Below are 20021 nucleotides of genomic sequence, written 5' to 3'. Positions count from 1 at the left end.
TATTTGAATAATTCTGGACTTCAGAAATCTTTTTGTTTACTCACACTGATTGCAAATTATGTTATTTAGCATATTCTATATTTTAAAATGATACATCTGAGGGGCCGGCACCGTGGCTCACTTGGTTAATCCTCCACCTGTGGCGCCAGCATCCCATATGGGCACTGAGTTCTAGTCCCGGTTGCTCCTCTTCCACTCCAGCTCTCTGCTGTGGCCTGCAAGGGCAGTGGAGGATGGCCCAAATGCTTGGGCCCTGCACCTGCATGGGAGACCGGGAGGAAGCACCTGGCTCCTGGCTTAGGATCAGTGCAGCAACGGCCATAGCAGACATTTGGGGAGTGAACCAACGGAAGAAAGACCTTTCTCTCTCTCTGTCTCTCTCTCTCTCACTATCTATAACTCTACCTGTAAAATTTCAAAAAATTAAAAAAAAGATACATCTAAAATCAAAGTCTAGAAGACCAATTCACTGAACTTATTTCCCATTCCTATTAGCTATTTTATATTATCTTCTAACTTTTTGATTTAACCATTTCTAAGCACTCTTAAAAATAGCCATCTTTGATTGAGGTCTGAGATAGTATTCATTCTTTTTGTAAAATTTTAATGATTTATTTATTTTGCATGAGAGAGAGAGAGAGAGAGAAACACACAGAGACCTCCCATTCTCTGGTTCAATCCCCAAATGTCCATAACAGCTGGGACTGTTCCAGGCCAAAACAAGGAGCCAAGAGCTCAATTTGACTCTCCCATGTGAGTGGCAGGTCTGCATCTACTTGAGCCATCGTCTACTGCTCACCAGGAAGCTGGAATCAGGAGCAGCACTGAGACTTGAACCCAGGCAGTTCAGTATGGGATATGAATGTCCCAAGCAGTGTCTTATCTGCCGTGCCAGATGACCACCTCTAGCCTGACTCATTCTTGCAGAGTTGATGACGAATGGGAAAGATGTTTGTTTAAGTTATCCTGCACCCACAAAAACAATAAAAATATATGTCTAGGAAAAGAAGGGACGGAAGAGAAGAAAGGAAAATAAGGAAAGAAATAAGGAGTGAGGAAGGAAGAACAAGAGGAAGAAAGGCGGGGGTGGGGGGGGGGAGGGAAGGAGGAAGAAAAGAGGAACAGCGTAGCTATTTGTTTATTGCATTTACTTACGGAGAGAGTTTCCAGAAATAACTACCATATGTGAACTGCCATGGGGACTGTTGCCATCTGGGTCCAAAATGAATATGTTACCTGAGTAAGAGACACAGTCTCAAGTTCTGATTCAGTGAATTGGTGTTAGGGTGGAAAAGACCCATTAACTTGTGTTATTGCCTTCTCATAAAAAGAGCCAGTGGCCCCGGAGTACGGGCCTCTAGGGCTCTGGCAGTCTGATCTCACAACATCCCAAGCTCGAAGGCTCCCACCGTTTCCTCAGAGACTATTTCATCATCCAGCTGATCGTAGACACAAGGAAGTTTTCCTAGTTATTATTCCCCAAGTTCCTTTTTCTCCCCCTGAGTGTCATCCTATTATTTACACTCCTGCCCTGTGCTTTATTTTTCTACCTTGGATTTTACAGCCTGCAAGTTCTGGGGGACAGTTGTCATTTAACCCTCTTGATTCTCCTGTGACCAAGAGGACACGAAGGAGTCGTGAAACCGCATTACTGGAGGTTTGTTAACTCTGCTCATAAATCAAGAATCCTGAAGTCTTTGGGAACAGGGATATGATAAAAGGAAAGTTATCTTTTACATTTGCATTTCTGTTTTGCTTTCTAATCCTTTCACCAGCAGAGACATTCCCCAACGTTCTGATCAATGAAAACTGACGTGTGAAAGAGGGAGCTCGAGATTCTCAGGGTAAGATGGTCGTTTCCCTAAACATGATCTCGGCCAAGTCTCCTTATACTCTTATTGCTAGAAACTTCTCCGTGTTCCAGTCAAGTCCTTCTTCATACTTCACTAGCAAGAGAAACAGAGAAAGATAGCGCCAAACTGATCGAGGAAAGGTCTAGGTACAGAGATCTAATTCACACCTTCCATGAGGCTGAGCGACTTCTCTCTTCTCTGATAGAAGAGCAACAGCAACCACAAAACCCATTCACAGATCAGGCATTCTGGAAACCAAATATTAACCACGTTTAATTCTCACATCCTCATAAAGTGGATTTATCTACACTACACAAAGAAGAAACGAGATTGGAAGACTAATTCTTGTTTACATTCTTGCAGGTAGTAGCTGTTGGGATCACATTTGTAATTACGGAATTGATAAAGAAATTCATGACGTGTTTCACTGTGTCACTCCTTGAGGTCAGAACACCTCTCATGTCACTGAACAAACACCTGGTTGTGTATTGGACCAGTCTGGTTCCTCATGGAGATAATTTTATTAACTTCTGTGATGACCAATTAAATTATTGATTTAATATTTACCAGGCACCTTGTAAATGACCATAAATCTTTTAGTACTGGGGGTATAATCTTAAATAGTTTCTATTGTCAAGAAACTCACATTCTGAAGAAGGTAGGATGCATGATTAATAATTTACAAGTAAATGGAACAAATCTTGGAGATGGGGTTAGAAATAAATAAATGCATAGTTTCTCAGACCACTTCATGTGCCAAGGAGAAAAACAGATCAGAGAAGGGGCCTGTCGTAAACTTTCTGAGCCAATGAAAGAGGGACACTTGCAGTTTCAATCTTAAAGTGATGATGAGAGAGAAGCGTCAATTACCTTGATTTGTTCAGTATGCATTGCACTCATTTATTGAACTGTCATACAGAATTCCGTGCACATGTTCAGTAACAGTTAATAAAAAATTTAAAATGTTAAAAAGGTGTAAATGATAATTATAGTGATCCAAACTTAATATATTGAATATATGTGTTGGCTTGATCATTCTTTAGCCTATAAATATGTACAATTGAAATAAAATACTATTCATGGATTTTGTTACCAATGTAAACTTATCCTGTAATTCTGAAGAAGAAGGAGGAGGAGGAGGGGGAGGAGAAGGAGTGGGAGAGGATGGGGAAGGGGAGAGGAAAGGACTAGGTGGGGTTGGGTGTGCTGAAGGAAATAATTTCTCTGGAGGTGGCATTTAGACCAAGACTCAAAGAGGGTGAAGAACGAGCCAAAGGGATGTCTGTAGGATGAACAATCATCCTGGGCTGAAGGCAAGGGCAAGTGCAAAGGCCCTGAGGCAGGGAATATCTAGTGTATTCATGAGAACAGAGAGATGAGGAAGAGGTAGCAGAGGGTTCAGTTAGAGGAAATGGACAGATCCTGTTGCTTCTTGCAGGCCACTGGAAGAACTCCAGCTTTTAACCTGAGCACAATGAGAAGCTATTAGATGACTGGAGTTGATCGTCTCTTGGCTTACGTTTTATTTTTAAAGTTTTCAAAGATTTATTTATTTTTGGGGAGGCAGAGTTACACAGAGAGAGGGAGAGATAGAGAAAGAGAGATCTTCCACCCACTGGTTCACTCCTCAAATGGCCACAAAGAACAGAGCTGGGCCAGGCCGAATCTAGGATCTAGGAGCTTTATCCAGTTCTCCCATGTGGGTGCGAGAGCCCAAGGACTTGAGTCATCTTCTGCTGCTTTCCCAGGCCATTAACAGAGAGCTGGATCAGAAATGCAGTAACTCGGACCCAAACTGGTGCCCATAGGGATGCTGGTATCATAGGTGACAGCTTAACCTGCTATGACACTAATGCTGGCCCCTTGATATTTTAAAATGATCATTCTGGCTGTTTTTTAAAATTTTATTTATTTGACAGGTAGAGTTATAGACAGTGGGAGAGAGAGACAGAGAGAAAGGTCTTCCTTCCGTTGGTTCACCCCTCCAACTGACTACTACGGCTGGCACTGCGCTGATCTGAAACTAGGAGACAGGTGCTTCTTCCTGGTCTCCCATGAGGGTGCAGGGCCCAAGGACCTGGGCCATCCTCCACTGCCATCCCGGGCCACAGCAGAGAGCTGGACTGGAAGAGGAGCAACTGGCATTAGAACCTTGCACCCATTTGGGATGCTGGTGCTGCAGGCAGAGGATTAACCAAGTGAGCCACGGCGGTAGCCCCCATTCGGGCTGTTTTTGAAAATCATCTATCAGAGATCATGGGCCCCTATATGCCAATTAAAACTGAATTGCTAATAACGATTACTAACACTAACCATAGACATTTATGCATGCTTTGGTATTTACTTTACAATAATTATGTTATTAATTTTCATTAATAACTGATATGATGGATATCATCAACTCCTTTGTGTAATTTTAGTTGAGGTCTCAGGGGAAATTTTTTGGCAACTGATCCAATACTCAAATAGGGGGCAGTGGCATATTTGACTTGGATATATTTATTTTTTAAATAATTTGTATATAATATGAATATGTTTGAGTCTTTATGTTATTTAGTATGATAATTGGAGACATGAAGAAAGCAATGATTCTCAATTCTGGATATATACAAGAATTGCAAAGTATTTTAAATTGTCAGACGTTCTGACTTAATTAATGGGTGGGGCACAGATGTCTGTCCTTGGAAGAGATTTTTCTAATATCCACTCAGGGTGGAGAAACACACTTCAGGGGGAATTCTTGTACCTGAAAAGGCAAAGTGTCAAAAACATCCAGAAGTATCTTGATTTTGAATTGCATCATTTTCAAGAAATGTATTGAGTCAGATGGATGAGCCTTTCTTCTTTTTCTTTTTTTCAAAGACTTATTTATTTATTTGGAAGGCGGAGTTACAGAAAGAGGCAGAGAGACAGAGGCACTTGGGCCATCTTCTGCCACTTTCTCAGACTCATTAGCAGGGAGTGGGATTGGAAGTGGAGCAGGCAGGACTTGAACCAGCACCCATGTGGGATGCCAGTGCTGTAGGTAGCAGCTTAGCACACTGAGCCACAGTGTGGCCCCCATGGATGAATCTTTCTTGCTTGCACTTTTTGCTCAGATAGCCTTATTTTCATTTCCAAAAAATTTGTGTCTACTCTTATGAGGTGTACAGTTAATTTTTTAAAAAGTATCTGAACACTTAACAAGTAATTTATTCTTAACAAATAGTTGTGTGATAATTCAGACCAGCTCAAATTTTAGAGAGACAAAAGGAACAGCGAAAAATAATTAGATGGATGAACAAGTTTCTATAGACCGAGACACAGAGCATCCAAACCTGGGTACTGTGGGCATTTACAAGTGTGAAACTGGGGATGTCGTGGAAGGGAAGGGATTTTATGGGAGAAGCATTTGCAGTTTTCCTGCAGCCCAGGCTGTTTACAAAGATCTTGCAGATCATCACTTGTTGTCAAAACCAGGGCTCAGGCAACAGCCGAGAGGCTGGGGAAGGTCAGGATCATAAAGCCAGGGACAAGCAAATTCTGAGGTTTGTGCAAGGCCACAGAGGGCCACAGAGGGGATATTCTAGACTTAGACAGGAATTATTCAATAAAGGCCACCTGCTACATGTAACAGATAATGCCAACGTTTCAGAAAATGAATGGAGAAATGGTCTACTTCTTTTACGCTATCTGTGTGTGATGTTGGTGCAGAGGGACGGGAGTACCACTCTGTCATTCAGTGAGTCAGGATTCCTATCTATTGGCTTTCCAAACTCCAGAGCGTTGGGATTCCCAACTGGGTTTTCTCCAACCTCCTGAGTCATGAACCAAGAGAGAGTAGAGGACCACGTGAAAGATGTTGGGAGCCAGGCCAGAAACCAATGCACACATGGGCATGCACGCACATGCACCCCCCACAGGCACACATGCACGTGTACACACATGCACATAGGGGGATTTCAAAAATTCTAAGAAAATGGGAATTAAAAGATAAGGTTATTTTGGTACAAAACACTTTGAAATTCTGTATACAGAGTCATCAAAACTTCATGGAAATTCATATTATGAAAAACTATGCATGGATTTCCAATTATTTGCACCATATAAACTTATCTTACAATTCCCCCTTTCCATGCTCATTGGGAGGTGTCATGGTGTGTATGTGTGTAGATGGATAACTCTCACCCTCATTCCCCTGTCCAGCACTCCATCATGACCACTATTTCACTGCAAGGGAAAGGAAAGGAGAAACAAGAACATCTACCAGAAATACACAAGAATGTGCCAGTGAAGGAAGATCTTTAACACAGCTATTTGGGATAACTGTCATATTTTCAGAAATTCCAAACTGAAACAAGTCTGGATCAGGAGATCAAAGATAACTGATCTTTCGACACTATTTAATCAGCTTTCACTTTTGAACTAAAAAGTAGAGTATACGTATTCTTCTTCATTTTGTAAAAGTGTAGAAGTGAAGCAAATTTACTCCGTGCAAAATTAAGTGCAGCAGTAATTACTGGATAGGTAAGACATCAGCCTCTGAAAGAACCAGCATCAGCTACCTGGAATGTTTGAGAATGAAGCCTGGGGCCAGGAACACAAATGTGGGGCAACTGGGACACACAGAATCTTTTTTTAAAAGATTTGTTTATATATTGAAAGGCAGAGTTACAGAAAGGTTGAGAGAGAAAGAGCGAGAGAGAGAGGGAGACAGAGAGCACTTCCATCTGCTTGTTTACTCCCTAAGTGGTCACAATGGCTGGAGTTGTGCCGATCTGAAGCCAGGCGCGAGGAGCTTCTTCTGGGTCTCCCATGTGGGTGCAGGGGCCAAAGCACGTGGGGCCATCCTCTACTGCTTTCCCAGGCCATAGCAGAGAGCTGGATGGGAAGTAGAGCAGCCATGTCTTGAACCAGCACTGCAGCTGGAGGCTTTACCTGCTATGTCACAGCGCTGGCCCCTAGACAGAGTTTTAATGACATCCCTGACCCCGATTCCAAGCCAAGCAGTGGCTATCGACTTGTTCTTCCTGTTGTCACTGCACTGGAGACGAGATGGGACCAGAATCTGAGGAGGAACTCATTCAGGAGATGAGGGTTTCAATTTCAGTGCCGATCGACAGGACTGGAGCCAAAAGAATAATTAAACAAATAAATTTTTGAAAGAGCAAATATATGGAACCTGAGAGATACTTACCGGGTTGTTGCTTTTGTCTCAATCTTTTTTTGTGTGTGCCAGATTTGGTAGGAGGTGGGGCAGATTGGAAGGGAAGTATGGCTTTGTGAGGGGAACACCAGTTGCTTCTTTTCCCCCACCAGTCTGACAGATAACCAATCAACCAGCAGATGTTTGTTATGATGCTACTGTGTGCAAAAGCTCTCTGAAAGAAGAGCATTTTAGTAGCTACAATAAAGGTTGAAGATGAGTAAGGTAAATTCAGTTGTATTTTATACAAGTCTATATATATATATATATATATATATATATATATATATATATAAAATCAGCCCTCTGTATCCACCAGCTTTGAGTCTGTGGATTCAATCAACCCTGGGTCAAAAACAGTTTTTTGAAAAACCTTGCATATGTCCTGAACATCTGCAGACTTTTTCTTGATATTATTCCCTAAGTGACAGAGTGTAACAAGTATTTACATAGCACTTATGTTATATTAGGCATTATAAGTAATGTGGAGATGATTTAAAGTATATAGGAGGGTATGCACAGGTTACAGGCAAGTAGCATGCCATTCTGTATAAGAGGTTTCAGCATACATGGATTTTGGTATGCACAGGAGTCCTAGAAGAAATCTGCTACAAATGCCAAAGAACATCTGTATATGCAATTATATAGTTTATATATATGTATATATTTAATGTCTGTGGTATACCAGGCTCTCCATAGGGTATCAGTTGGGCTTGACTTGGGTCTGACATTCAGAAACATGGGCAGAGACATGAAAAGTGTACAAGTCAAGTGTAATGTCTCAGCCAAATCCTTTTTCCATAATTTCTTGCAAATTCTGTTCCCAGGCCTTTGCATGCTATGTATGCCGCAGTGACCCTGCTGGGAAAATGGAGCACACAGACAAGTGGAATGGCTTTCCCAGCAGGGCCAGGCTTTATGGCTGTCCCTAATCATATAGAAAGAAGCCCAGGCTGAGTTCAAAGATAGGGAACATCAATCTTCGATAACACACATTTTTTCTTGGATGGTGTGAGGAGTCAGGAATGTGTGACGTGACATTTAGGGCCAGCACATGAGAGATGGGGCTGCTGAAAGACCTGCCTTTGGCACACAAGAGGAGCTGTACGTCTGGGCCATGCTAGGAATGAAGCTGTGTGGATTACCCACTGTTCTGAATGGAGGGTGTCCAGGGACGTCCTGGCTGGTAGAGAAGTTGATTTACAAACGACTCCAGTCAAGGTCACCAGTGCAAGTGGAGTTCTGAAGCCAGAAGTCCTGTAGGTGATCTCCTTCTCCCCTAGTCCTGGAGACACAGCAGCTGCTTTCTTTGTCTGGAAGAGTCGCCTTCTGGCCTTCTTCCCACCATCCTGGCTGGCTGGTCTCCTTGCTCCTGCATTTGAAGCCTCAGAGGTCCCATGCCCTAGGAAGTGTTTGTTGGTGACTTGAAGCTCGGTTAGATGCCACCCCTGTGAGCTCGATGCACTCACATCACCTGCCTCACAACGTCTCACACCGTTGTTGTTATTGCTTGTCTCTTCTTCTGGGGCCATGTTTGGGTTGTGTCCCCAGTGCCTAGCGTTGACCCCAAATAGGGCTTGCTCACTCTCAGACAAATTCTTGTCCAGCAGGCCCTGCAAAGGAGCTGTGCTAAACTAGGAGGCCCTCAGGGAGCCTTTGCCTCCCGTTCCTATGGAAACAGGGTGCTGCCTTTCACTTAACTCAGAACATCTGAAAACAGGCCTGCTGGGAGGAGCCCTGGGATGCAGGACAGTGAGTGGCTCCTCAGGGTCGGTGAGACTTCCCTGGATGTGCAAATGTATATACCATCAGTATCTGGCCCTGAATAAGTGAGAGACTGTACAGATGGCGTAAAGGCTCCAGCTAGTTTTGTCTTCATTCACAAAGGTGTTTTTCTTGCTATTCTCCTATTGGCTTTCAGGATGGAGAAGTGACTTTTTGAACGTGCATAACTCTGCATCCTTTAAAGGGGGATGGACACCTCTCCTCATTGCAGCTTCTGGAGTGATAGAGAAGGGACAAAAAGAGTGGGTAGACTGGCACCAGGAATAAGGCTATATACAAACAAATCAGGCTCAGAGCCTGTGTGTGTGTGTTTTATTTCATGATGTGTTAGCTTGTTGGGCTGTAGTAGAAAAGTACCACAAATGGGGGGGTGTGTGTCTTAAATTGTATACATTTTTTTAAGTCAGAGTTACAGAGAGAAAGAGAAGGACACACACACACACACACACACTGAGAGAGAGAGAGAGAGAGAGAGAGAGAGAGAGAGAGAGAGAGAACTTCCATCAACTGGTTCATTCTCTGCATTGCTGCAATAGCCGGTGCTGAGGCAGGCTGATGTCAGGTGCTGGGGGCTTCATCCGGATCGCCCATGTGGGTGGCAGTGACTCAAGCACTGTGGTCATGTCCTGTTGCTTTTCCTAGGCCATTAGCAAGGAGCTGGATTGGAGGTTGAGCAGCTGGGACATGAACCAGTACCCATAGGGGTGCTAGCATCACAGGCAGCAGCATTACCCACTATGTCACAACACCAGCCTGGCACAAATTTTATTTTTATTTAAGAGACAGAGAAAGGGAGAGGGATGGGGAAGGAGAGAGAGTGAGTGAGTTGGCTTCATCTTCTGGCTTACAGTCTAAATGCATACAACAGCTGAGGCTAACAGTGCAGTCTAAAGATAGGTAAGAGCAAGAGCCACATAGGTAACAGAGATAAAGCATTTCAGTACATGGAAAGAGATAGTGCAAAGGCCCTGAGGCAGGTGCATGCCTTAAAAATTGATTTAATTTGGTCATGAGAGCCACCAAGGAAGAAGGAGTCTATTTAGCTGAGGAATAGAGTCAAGAAAACTGAGCTTAACAGAAGAGGAATCACATGCAGCAAACAATGGAGGTTGTGACAAAGAAAAATATCAATAACAATGCACAACTCCAGTAGCTGGGACCAGAATGTCAAAGTTATCTTTCTGTTTTCTGGCTCTTTGAGACCTCAGAAGTAGATTGGTCCCTGAGTTTTGCTGGTTTTCCCCAAAGTCTTTTTTCCATTCCTTCTTTCTGGACACCCACTTCTGCACCCGTTAGTGCTTGTCAGATCAGTGGATCCCTGTACGCTGTCACCTGTTATTTTCTTAATTGTGGTTCCAATCCAGAAATGCATTCTCTGCCTCTGAAATAGAAACTTACACTCCTCCTCCCAACAATTCTGAAGCTGTACCCATTGCTCTGGCCAGTACTTCCAAAGGCCCAAGAGCAGAGCTAGCAGTCCAGGACAGGGGTGTAGCTGGAGACACTGGGAATACATATCAATGAGTATCTACCTGCTGCCACTTTGGGAAATAGTCTTGTTCACACCCACTCCCCATCCAATCCCCCATCTGACTCCCACTCCCCATGTGGCCATGTCCTCTGGACACCATTAGTGGGCTCCAGCAGATGGTACTTGCTCAAACTGTATCAAGTGTTGTCTTTCACCTGGACAATTGAAATCAAGACATAGAGAGATTCTGTTGCTGTTGTTTTTCCAAGGGTAAATTGTGCTTTGGGGAGAAACCTTGTTTTCCACCCTTTGGTCTGAAGAATTAGAGGAGGAAACAAGCAAGGGTGTGGGGTGGGGATGGGAGAGAGAGACAAAGGGAATGTCCATAAAGATGGACATAGGGAGTGGTGGGACAGCATTTAAGTCAGTAGCTTAAATTCATCCCCAACCTGCAGGTGCTGTTCTGGATTTTGTAGGATGTGAAGCCAAGGGCTCAACTAATTCAATCCTCCTTTCATCTTGACCTATATCTTGATGTCTGATGCTGGGCCTTCCCATGTGATAGGTTTTTTTTTTTTCCTTTTTTTTTTGACAGGCAGAGTTAGATAGTGAGAGAGAGAGAGAGAGAGAGAGAGACAGACAGAGACAGAGAGACAGAGAGAAAGGTCTTCCTTCCATTGGTTGACTCTCCGGATGGCTGCTACGCCCGGCAGCCGATCCAAAGCCAGGAGAGCCAGGTGCTTCCTCCCGGTCTCCCATGTGGGTGCAGGGCCCAAGCACTTTGGCCATCCTCCACTACCTTCCCGGGCTACAGCAGAGAGCTGGACTGGAATAGGAACAACCGGGACAGAATCCGGTGCCCTGACCAGAACTAGAACCCAGGGTGCCGGCACCGCAGGCAGAGGATTAGCCTAGTGAGCCACGGTGCCGGCCCCCATGTGATAGGTTAGTGGACTGACTGGCAACAAGACTGTCTGAGTACTTGCCATATGCCTCTGAAATACTTGTTTTGCTTGCTAGAGTTGAATTTTTGTTCTTAAAGTCATAAAATTCTTAAAATAGACCATTTGCTGTTCTGAAAGAGAACAATAAAAGCAGTCTGTTTTTAAGCTATGTAGTTGTGTTCTGCTTCAGGGAGCTATGAAAGATCATCAAATTACCAAGATTTCTTTCACAACTGTTTATGAGGGTACTGGATGCTTGACCCAGATGACAAGAGACAGAAAAGCTTAAGTTGAAGTCATATTGCTCATTTTTAATTAGTCAGTAAAATAAAAGAAATGCATGTCTAAACAGGTAACTTATCAGCAGAAGAGCAGAATCGCTCCTGTAAATATGTACGCACAAATCCCAGATACAGGTGGTGTCCCTCCATAGCTTGAGATTACAACCAACTGCAGACTCAGTAATCGACAAATATTTGTGTCTGTACTGAATATGTAGAGTGTTTTTTCTTATCTTTATTTCCTAAACAAAATGTTCTAACAAGTATTTACTTAGTGTTTACATTGTGTTTGGAATTGTAAGTAATCTGGAGATGATTTCCAGTCACAATGAGAGTACATGGGTAGGTTATACGGAAATACTTGAATATTTTACATAATGGACTTGAACATCCATGGATTTTGGTTTCTGCAGGGGTCCTGGAACCAAGCCTTGACAGATACTGAGGTACAACTATGCATCCACTGTGTAAAGCAACATGAGGTTAGGAGGTTCGGGAAGAGTCTTAGAAATGAAAAGTATGGAGACAAGATTTATCTAACGCATACAGTAGACCAAACACTGGGTATGGATTTGTTTAACATGTTATATAACTTAGCTTTCATAACAACTCTGTGACATATGTCTTAATTATCCCTTTACGCAGATGAAGAAATTGAGGTCAGACCATCTAAACCACTCATTCTGAGACTGCATCGTTATTGAAAGGAGGATTAAGACACAGGTCTCTAACTCCAGAGTGCAGGCTCCTTCGTTGTCTGTCCTCCGCTTCCCAGGATTAATCTGTGCCTGCAGATCTCATGTGCAGAACAGGTTTCCCAGGCACAGTCTGGGGCTTCCAGAACTCCATGGGTAGCAGCACAGTTGAATCCATGGTGCCTCCCCTCCCAGCCCAACCAGAGGTCCTGCACTTAGGTAGGCGTGACTCAGTGTGCTGGCATTCTTGAATGTGATTTATTTTTTAAAACATATTCCAGGGCCAGCACCGTGGTTCACTTGGTTAATCCTCCGCCTGTGGCGCGGGAATCCCATATGGGCGCTGGGTTCTAGTCCCAGTTGCTCCTCTTCCATTCCAGCTCTCTGCTGTGGCCCAGGAAGGCAGTGCAGGATGGCCCAAGTGCTTGGGCTCCTGCACCCTCATGGGAGACTAGGAAGAAGCACCTGGCTCCTGGCTTCGGATTGGTGCAGTGCCGGCTGTAGCAGCCATCTGGGGAGTGAAGCAACGGAAGGAAGACCTTTCTCTCTCTCACTGTCTATAATTCTACCTGTCAAATAAATAAAAATAAAAAAAACATATTCCATTGCTTTAATAAGAAAGTCATTATTATAAGCCAGTAGTAGATCATTTCTGTCCAAAGAATGTCTGTTTAATACCATTGAGTCTAAGACTTTGAAAATAAGAGAGAGAGAGAGGAAAAGAGAGAGATCTTCCATCCACTGGTTCACTACCCAAATGGCCATAGCAGCCAGAGCTGGGCCGATCTGAAGCCAGGAGCCAGGCGTTTCTTCTGGGTCTCCCACATGAGTCCAGGGGCCCAGGGACTTGGACCACCTCCTGCTGCTTTCCCAGGCACCTTAGCAGGGAGCTGAATTGGGACAGCTGGGACTCTAACCAGCAGCCCCCTAATGGATACCTGTTCTGCTAACATTCTGGTCCCCTTACTTCTTTTCAACATGCTCTAAAGAGGGAAGATTTAGTATGGTAGAGGCATCACAAAACTTGACCTGAAAGAGAAACCAACTTATGTTCAACTAAAATGGTTAGAAGAGATCAGAGGCCAGCGCTGCTGCTCACTAGGCTAATCCTCTGCCTGCGGTGCTGGCACCCGGGTTCTAGTCCCAGTCAGGGCGCCGGATTCTGTCCCGGTTGCTCCTGTTCCAGTCCAGCTCTCTGCTGTGGCCTGGGAGTGCAGTGGAGGATGGCCCAAGTGCTTGGGCCCTGCACCCGCATGGGAGACCGGGAGGAAGCACCTGGCTCCGGGCTTTGGATCGGCGCAGCGCACTGGCCGTAGCGGCCACTTGGGGGATGAACCAACAGCAAAGGAAGACCTTTCTCTCTGTCTCTGTCTCTCACTGTCTAACTTTACCTGTCAAAAAAAAAAAAAAAAAAAAAAAGAGAGAGAGAGATAGAGATCATAGGTAGACTTTACCTAGCACTTAGCAAATAACAACTTTAAAAGTATACATACAGTTCCCTTTGTTAAGTGGGTATACAAAATTGCAATAGCTTTGGCTTCAAACTCACCAAGAGTTGGTCTAAGAATGAAAACTTTGCCATTTTAAAAGATATACCGGGAAATGCCAATCAAAACCACAGTGAGACATCATCTTGCCTCTTTCAGAATGGCTGTTATCAAAAAGACAAAGTGACAAATTCTGGTGAGGATGTGGAGAAAGGGGAACTTTGAACACTCTTGATGGCATTGTAAATTACTGCAAACACTGTGGAAAACAGTATAGAGATTTCTTAAAAAAACAGAGATACACTTGCCATGTGGTTCAGCAATCCCGCTTCTGGGTATTTACCCAAAAGAGAAGAACTCTTTCTATCAAAGAGACTCCTGCTCCACCATGTTAATAACAGTACTGTTCATGGGATCCAAGATACAGAGTCAACAAGGGGTCAGATGAAAGGATAAAGAAAAGCTTAAGTATACACACACACACACACACAATGGAATACTACTCAGCTATAGAAGACAATGAACTGCTGTCATTAGCAGAAAATGCATGGGACTGGAGGACATACTGTTAAGTGAAATAAGCCAGGCACACAGAAAGACACATATTGCATATTCTCCCTCAAATGTGAGAGGTTAAAAAAATAACTTGATCTGACAATAGAATGAGAATTATAGAGGCTGAGAGGAATAAGAGGGATAGAAGGAGTTTAGATTAAAAAAAAAGAGAATCTGGGTATGGTGTTTAATTGTGACACATGTATCATACCAATATGAGATGTTATGATGCGGAAGCTGGCTATGGGGTATATGGAACTTTTTGTCCTACTTCACAACTTTTGTAAATTTAAAATTGTTCTGAAATGAAAAGTTTTGGAAAATAAAGAAACAAGCAGGAGCAAGCAAGCATGTGGCCTTTCCTTTGAGATGCCAGTTAAGATTTGGGGTACTTGGGGTCAATTCCTGGCTCTGTCTCCTGACTTTTGCTTTCTGCAATGCAGATCCTGGGAGGCAATGGAGATGGCTCAAGTAATTGGGCTTCTGCCAATGTGGGAGACCTAGACTGAGTTCCTGGCTCCCTGCTTTGGCCATTTTAGGTATTTGTAGAGTTAAACCAATGGATGGGAACATTCATTTTCTTTCTCTCTCTCTCATTCTTCCCCTCCCTCCCCCCTTTCTTCCCTTTCCTCTCTCTTTCCCTCTTATTAAGAAAAGAAAAAAGATAACATGCTTATCTAAAAGTTCAGTGCTGGCAGGCATACTTGGGGTTTCCGTGAACCACATGGCACAAAGGTGGCTTGGTACTGACCCGCCTCATCATCGGGCTTTCGCTGTGGGTAGTTTCTTTCAGTGCATGCTGAGGTTGTTCACTGGGTTGGGCCACCTTAGACACTGGACTGAGAAGCCCTGGGACTCTTTGTTGTGATGCCAGTTGCTTGTGACAGTCCATATAGAATGGAACTTGGTGTGACAGAAACAGTTTCAGACCAGGAGAGGGGGAAGCAGCTAAGCTGATGGTGTCCTGTGTTGATCACAGAGTGAGAAGGGTGTAAGAATTCTGGTTGTTGCAGCCATTAAGGAGTGACTCAGCAGATGAAAGATCTTTGTCCCTAACTCTGACTTTCAAATAAATAAATATTAAAAAAGAGAGAGAGACAGAGGGAGAGAGAGGATGCCCACTTCCCACATTGGAATACTTGGGCTCAATCCCTGACTCAGTTTGGGCTCCAGGTCTGGCTAATGCAAGCTCTGGGAGTTAGCAGTTATGGATCCAGTAATTGGGTCCCTGCCACTCACATGGCAGACCCAAATAGAGTTCCCAAGCTCCTGGCTCCAGGCTTCAGCATCCCACCCACCCCCTTCATCCCCAAGCAATTACAGGCATTTGGGTAGAGAGCAAATGAGAGAGCTCTGTCTGTACCTCAAATAAACAATTTTTTTAAAAAAAAACTTCCATCAGGGCCAGCAGTGTCATATAGTAAGCTATGCTGCTGCTGTAATGCCAGCAAAAGCCAGCTGTTCCACTTCTTTTTTTTAAGATTTATTTTTATTTATTTGAAAGAGTTACAGAGAGAGGTAGAGACAGGGAGAGAGAGAGAGAGAAAGAGCTTCTATCAGCTTGTTCACTCATCAAATGGCCACAACGGCAAGGGCTGAGCTGATCCGAAGCCAGGAGCTTCTTACAGGTCTCCCATGTGGGTGCAGGGGCCCAAGCGCTGGAGCTATCTTCCACTGCTTTCCCAGGCCACAAGCAGAAAGCTGGATCAGAAGAAAAGCAGCTGGTACTCGAACCAGCACCCTTGTGGGATGCCAGCACAGCAGGCCGCGGCTTTAACCCACTGTGCCACAACGCCAGCCCCCGTTCCACTTCTAATCCAGCTTCCTGGATTAATGTGTCTGGGAAGGAAGTGAAAGATGGCCCAAGTGCTTGGGCCCCTGCCACCCATGTGGGAGACTTAAATGGAGCTCCAATTCTTGGCTTCATCCTGGCCCAGCCCCAACCATCGTGGCCATTTGGGGAGTGAACCAGAGGACCGATCTCTCAATCTTGATCTCTCTCATCTGCCTTCCAAATAAACAAATAAATCTTTTTTAAAAAAATTTAAGAATCACATCTATAAATGAAAAACAGATTCTATAATCGAATAGCTGTCAGGATGGGGCACAACAGACATGGCTAAAGCATAAAAAATAAATATACCAGATAAAGACTAAATAAAGTCTTGGGCCAACGCTGTGGTGTCGTGGGTAAAGCTGCCACCTACAGTGCTGGCATCCCATATGGGTGCCGGTTCAAGTCTCAGCTGCTCCACCTCTGATCCAGTTCTCTGCTATGGCCTGGAAAAAGCAGAAGAAGATGGCCCAAGTCCTTGGGCCCTTGCATCCACGTGGGGGACCCAGAAGAATCTCCTGGCTCCTGGATCCTGGCTTCAGATAAGCCCAGCTCCAGCTGTTGTGATTATTTGGGGAGTGAATCACAGGATGGTAGACCTCTCTCTCTCCCTTTCTCTGTGCCTCTGCCTCTCTGTAACTCTGCCTTTCAAATAAAATAAATAAATCTCAATAAAAAAAAAAGAATTCAAGGAAGAATATGCTGTCTCTAACCTTTGCATGACCAGCTGTTTGGTCCTCACTATGAAGTGGAGATAATAAAGAAGTTTAAAATGAGGTCATTAATCAAACAACTTATCACGCTACTGAGCAACAGAACAACTGAATTTACTCCTCCCATCCAATTGTATTTTTGTACCTGATAATCAAGCTCTCTCCATCCCCTTTCTCCACTGTAACCACCATTCTACTCTTGATTTCTATGAGGTCAACTCCTTTGGCTTCTATTCATGATGGTATTTATCTTTTTGTGTCTGGCTTATTTCTCTTAACATAACATCTTCCAGGTTCATTGATATCACTGCAAATGACAAGATATCAATCTTTTCTATGATTAAATAGTGTTTGAATATGTATTCTAAATATTTATTTGTTTGAGAGGCAAAGTTACAGAGAGAGGGATAGACAGAGAAAGAGATCTTCTATTCACTGATTTACTTCGCAAATGGCTGCAACAATCAGAACTGAGCAGATCTGAAGCCAGGGATGAGGAGTTTCTTCTGAATCTCTCCAGTGGGTGCAGGGGCCGAAGCACCTGGACCATCCTCCATGCTTTCCCAGGCCATTAACAGAGAAACAGGTCAGAAGAGGAGCAGCCAGGACACGAACTGGCGCCCGTATAGGATTCCAGCGTCACAGGCAGAGGCTTAAGCTACTGCGCCACAGCACTGGCCCTATATTTGAATATTTGTACCATTCAGAAAGGATAATCTAGGGAGCTATGGATTTGTTAATACTCTGATTATTACACAATGTACACATGTATTGAATTATCATATTTTATCTCATTAAGTATGAGAGATCTTCATAAAGTTCATGGAAATGCATATTCTAAAAAAACTGCATAAATCTTGATACTTGCATCAAAATAAATTTATATTTTAATTCCATTTTCCATAAACTTTTTGAAACACCATTTTATGTACAATTATTATGTATTTGTTTAAAAAAACAGAATTAAAAATTGCGAAAAACCTCAAAACAATCTAGACATTGTGTTTAAAAAATAATGATGTAATATAAGGCCCTGTTCTTTTCCTCCTATGGTATCTTCAACTCTGCACTTTTTCCTCCATATCTGTAGTCCACAGTAGACTGCAAGGCCATGGGGCCAACGTTGATGTTTGTCTTGTGGGCCACTCTGTCTCCCACAGTGAGCCTAGAGCCTTGTATCGGAGTCCAGCTAGACAAACACCTGCTGATAGACCAACTGGATGAATAAATATGCTTGAGAGTACTTTGTTAAGTGTAAGAAATCCTTAGGAGGGATTTTTTTTTTTTTCCCATTCCTCAACTGTTAACTGGTTCATTTCCCTCTACACAAAAGTTGTTTACAGGGAGGGATGCTCTTGAGTCAATGCTCATGATGAAGTGTTTACTTGATAGCATTCTGCTATCTCACCTCCTGATAATCCTCTGACGTCTAGGAAGCAGTCCATTCTGTCAGAATGAAAAGTCCCCTCTGTCCTCATTGTTCCTGGGCACCCCCTTCCTCTCCTCCGCCTGCTCTTCACCCCACCCTTCTGTATTTTCTGCTCCCTGGTCCCGGGCCCCTGGGCCGCTGTTCGAAGAGGGAGCAGCCTCCCTCCCTCTGATTTATAGGCCTGGTAACACCAAGGTCAGAACACAGATTGTTTTGCAGGCCTCCTGATGCCCCTGTGTGGTGTTGGGGACTCAAGCCCAGGGGCAGAGCTTGCAGGAAATGAGACTGAATCTGCAACGAGAGGCACAAAGTGGCAACGGATATCACCAGACAATCAAAATGGTCATTGTTTTCTCCCCTCTCTGACCCTACTACAGACACAGCAACTGAGGTTTTGCAAACGCCAGATAAGCCGACAGCTGAAAGCGATTTTAGAAGGAAGCCAGGTGCTGTAATCTGTGGATGTTTGATTGAGATTTCTGAGGTTCCATTTCTGTCTATGGTTACCTAAAGCACGGTGCATGAGATAACAAAGTTCCTTGTAGAATCGGAGCATGAGAATGGTCAAATTGTGAGTCATCCCCTCAAGTACTCCAGAGGACAAGCTGGTACTTCTGTGTGCTGGGCTGTGGGCCAGGGGCTGAGACAGGCAAGCCAGGATTCTCAACATATGGACCTTCGAGTCCAAGTGAGCTGTGTTCCAGCTCCGTGTCTCACTCTCTAAGCAACCTCAGACAGGCTGTGGCTGTTTAACCAACATGATTCACGTCAATACCTCAGAGCTCAGTAGTCCAATGCAGGCAGGGACTTCCAAAAGTTTGTGGTAAAATGGAATTAAAAGCTTATTTTGGTGCAAATTAGTCCATGCATAAGAGGAGTCTTTCAGAAGTTCATTTAAAATTCATACTATTAAAAACTATGCATGGATTTTGAAATTTGTTTGCACCAAAGTAAATCTACCTGTTTTCCATGAACATTTTGATGTATCCTCATATGTGTATATGTAAGTTCCTGCTGCTAAAACTTTTCACCTTTAGATTTTAAAGTTTCTGGTTCTTATGATGCCCAATTTAGCATTTTAAAATTCTGCATCATGCTGCTTTTATTCTTTTCATTACTATTTGAGAGGCAGGAAGAGAGAGAGTGACAAACACAGAGAGAGGAAGATCCCTCCACTTGTTCACTCCCCCAGATACTCAGTACACCTGGAGCTGGTCCAGGGTGAAGCTGGGAACTGGTAACTCAATCATCTGCTGCATCCCAGAATTCCCATTAACAGCAAGCTGGAGCCAAAGAGAAGCAAGCATCAAACCCAGGCACACTGAGGTGAGATGCAGGCATCTTAATCACTGGACTAAATGCCTACTTTACCGCACAGCATAATAGAACTTTAAAAAAGAAATAAATCTCCTTTGAGAGGCAGAGCAACAGGGAGAGGGAGACAGATATTTCATGTGCTGGGTTACTCCCCAAATGGCTGCAAATGCCCAGGGCTGGTTCAGATTGAAGCCAGGAGCCCTGAACTCCATCAGGTCTTGCACATTGGTGGCGGGAGCTCTAGTATTTGAGCCATCATCCTCTGCTTTTCTAGGTGCATCCCAGGGATTGAAAGCACAGCAGCTGGGATTCAAATTGATGTTCCAGTACAGAATGCCAGCATTGCAGGTCTTGGTTAACCCATGGTGCCACAAAGCCAGCTCCATTTAGAGAACTTTTAAAAGAGTGTCAATGCTATGTAATCAACAGACTTTTCTAAGTTGTTGATGCTTCCTGTGTCATTCCAATCTGC

General features: G+C 43.8%; 1 long non-coding RNA gene across 2 annotated transcripts in view; it reads left to right on the top strand.

The window, feature by feature from the left end:
* Positions 1-20021, top strand: part of LOC133764780 (uncharacterized) — a 47718-nt gene that overhangs the window by 22600 nt on the left and 5097 nt on the right. For both annotated transcript variants that reach the window (XR_009866469.1, XR_009866468.1), the window contains exons 2-3: positions 1565-1657; positions 1776-1844. This is a non-coding gene — a long non-coding RNA (uncharacterized LOC133764780). The remainder of the gene's footprint in view (positions 1-1564; positions 1658-1775; positions 1845-20021) is intronic.

This window comes from Lepus europaeus, chromosome 7, assembly GCF_033115175.1.
Source record: "Lepus europaeus isolate LE1 chromosome 7, mLepTim1.pri, whole genome shotgun sequence".
Classification (NCBI taxonomy): domain Eukaryota; kingdom Metazoa; phylum Chordata; class Mammalia; order Lagomorpha; family Leporidae; genus Lepus; species Lepus europaeus.
This window is presented reverse-complemented; position numbering and strand designations above follow the sequence as displayed.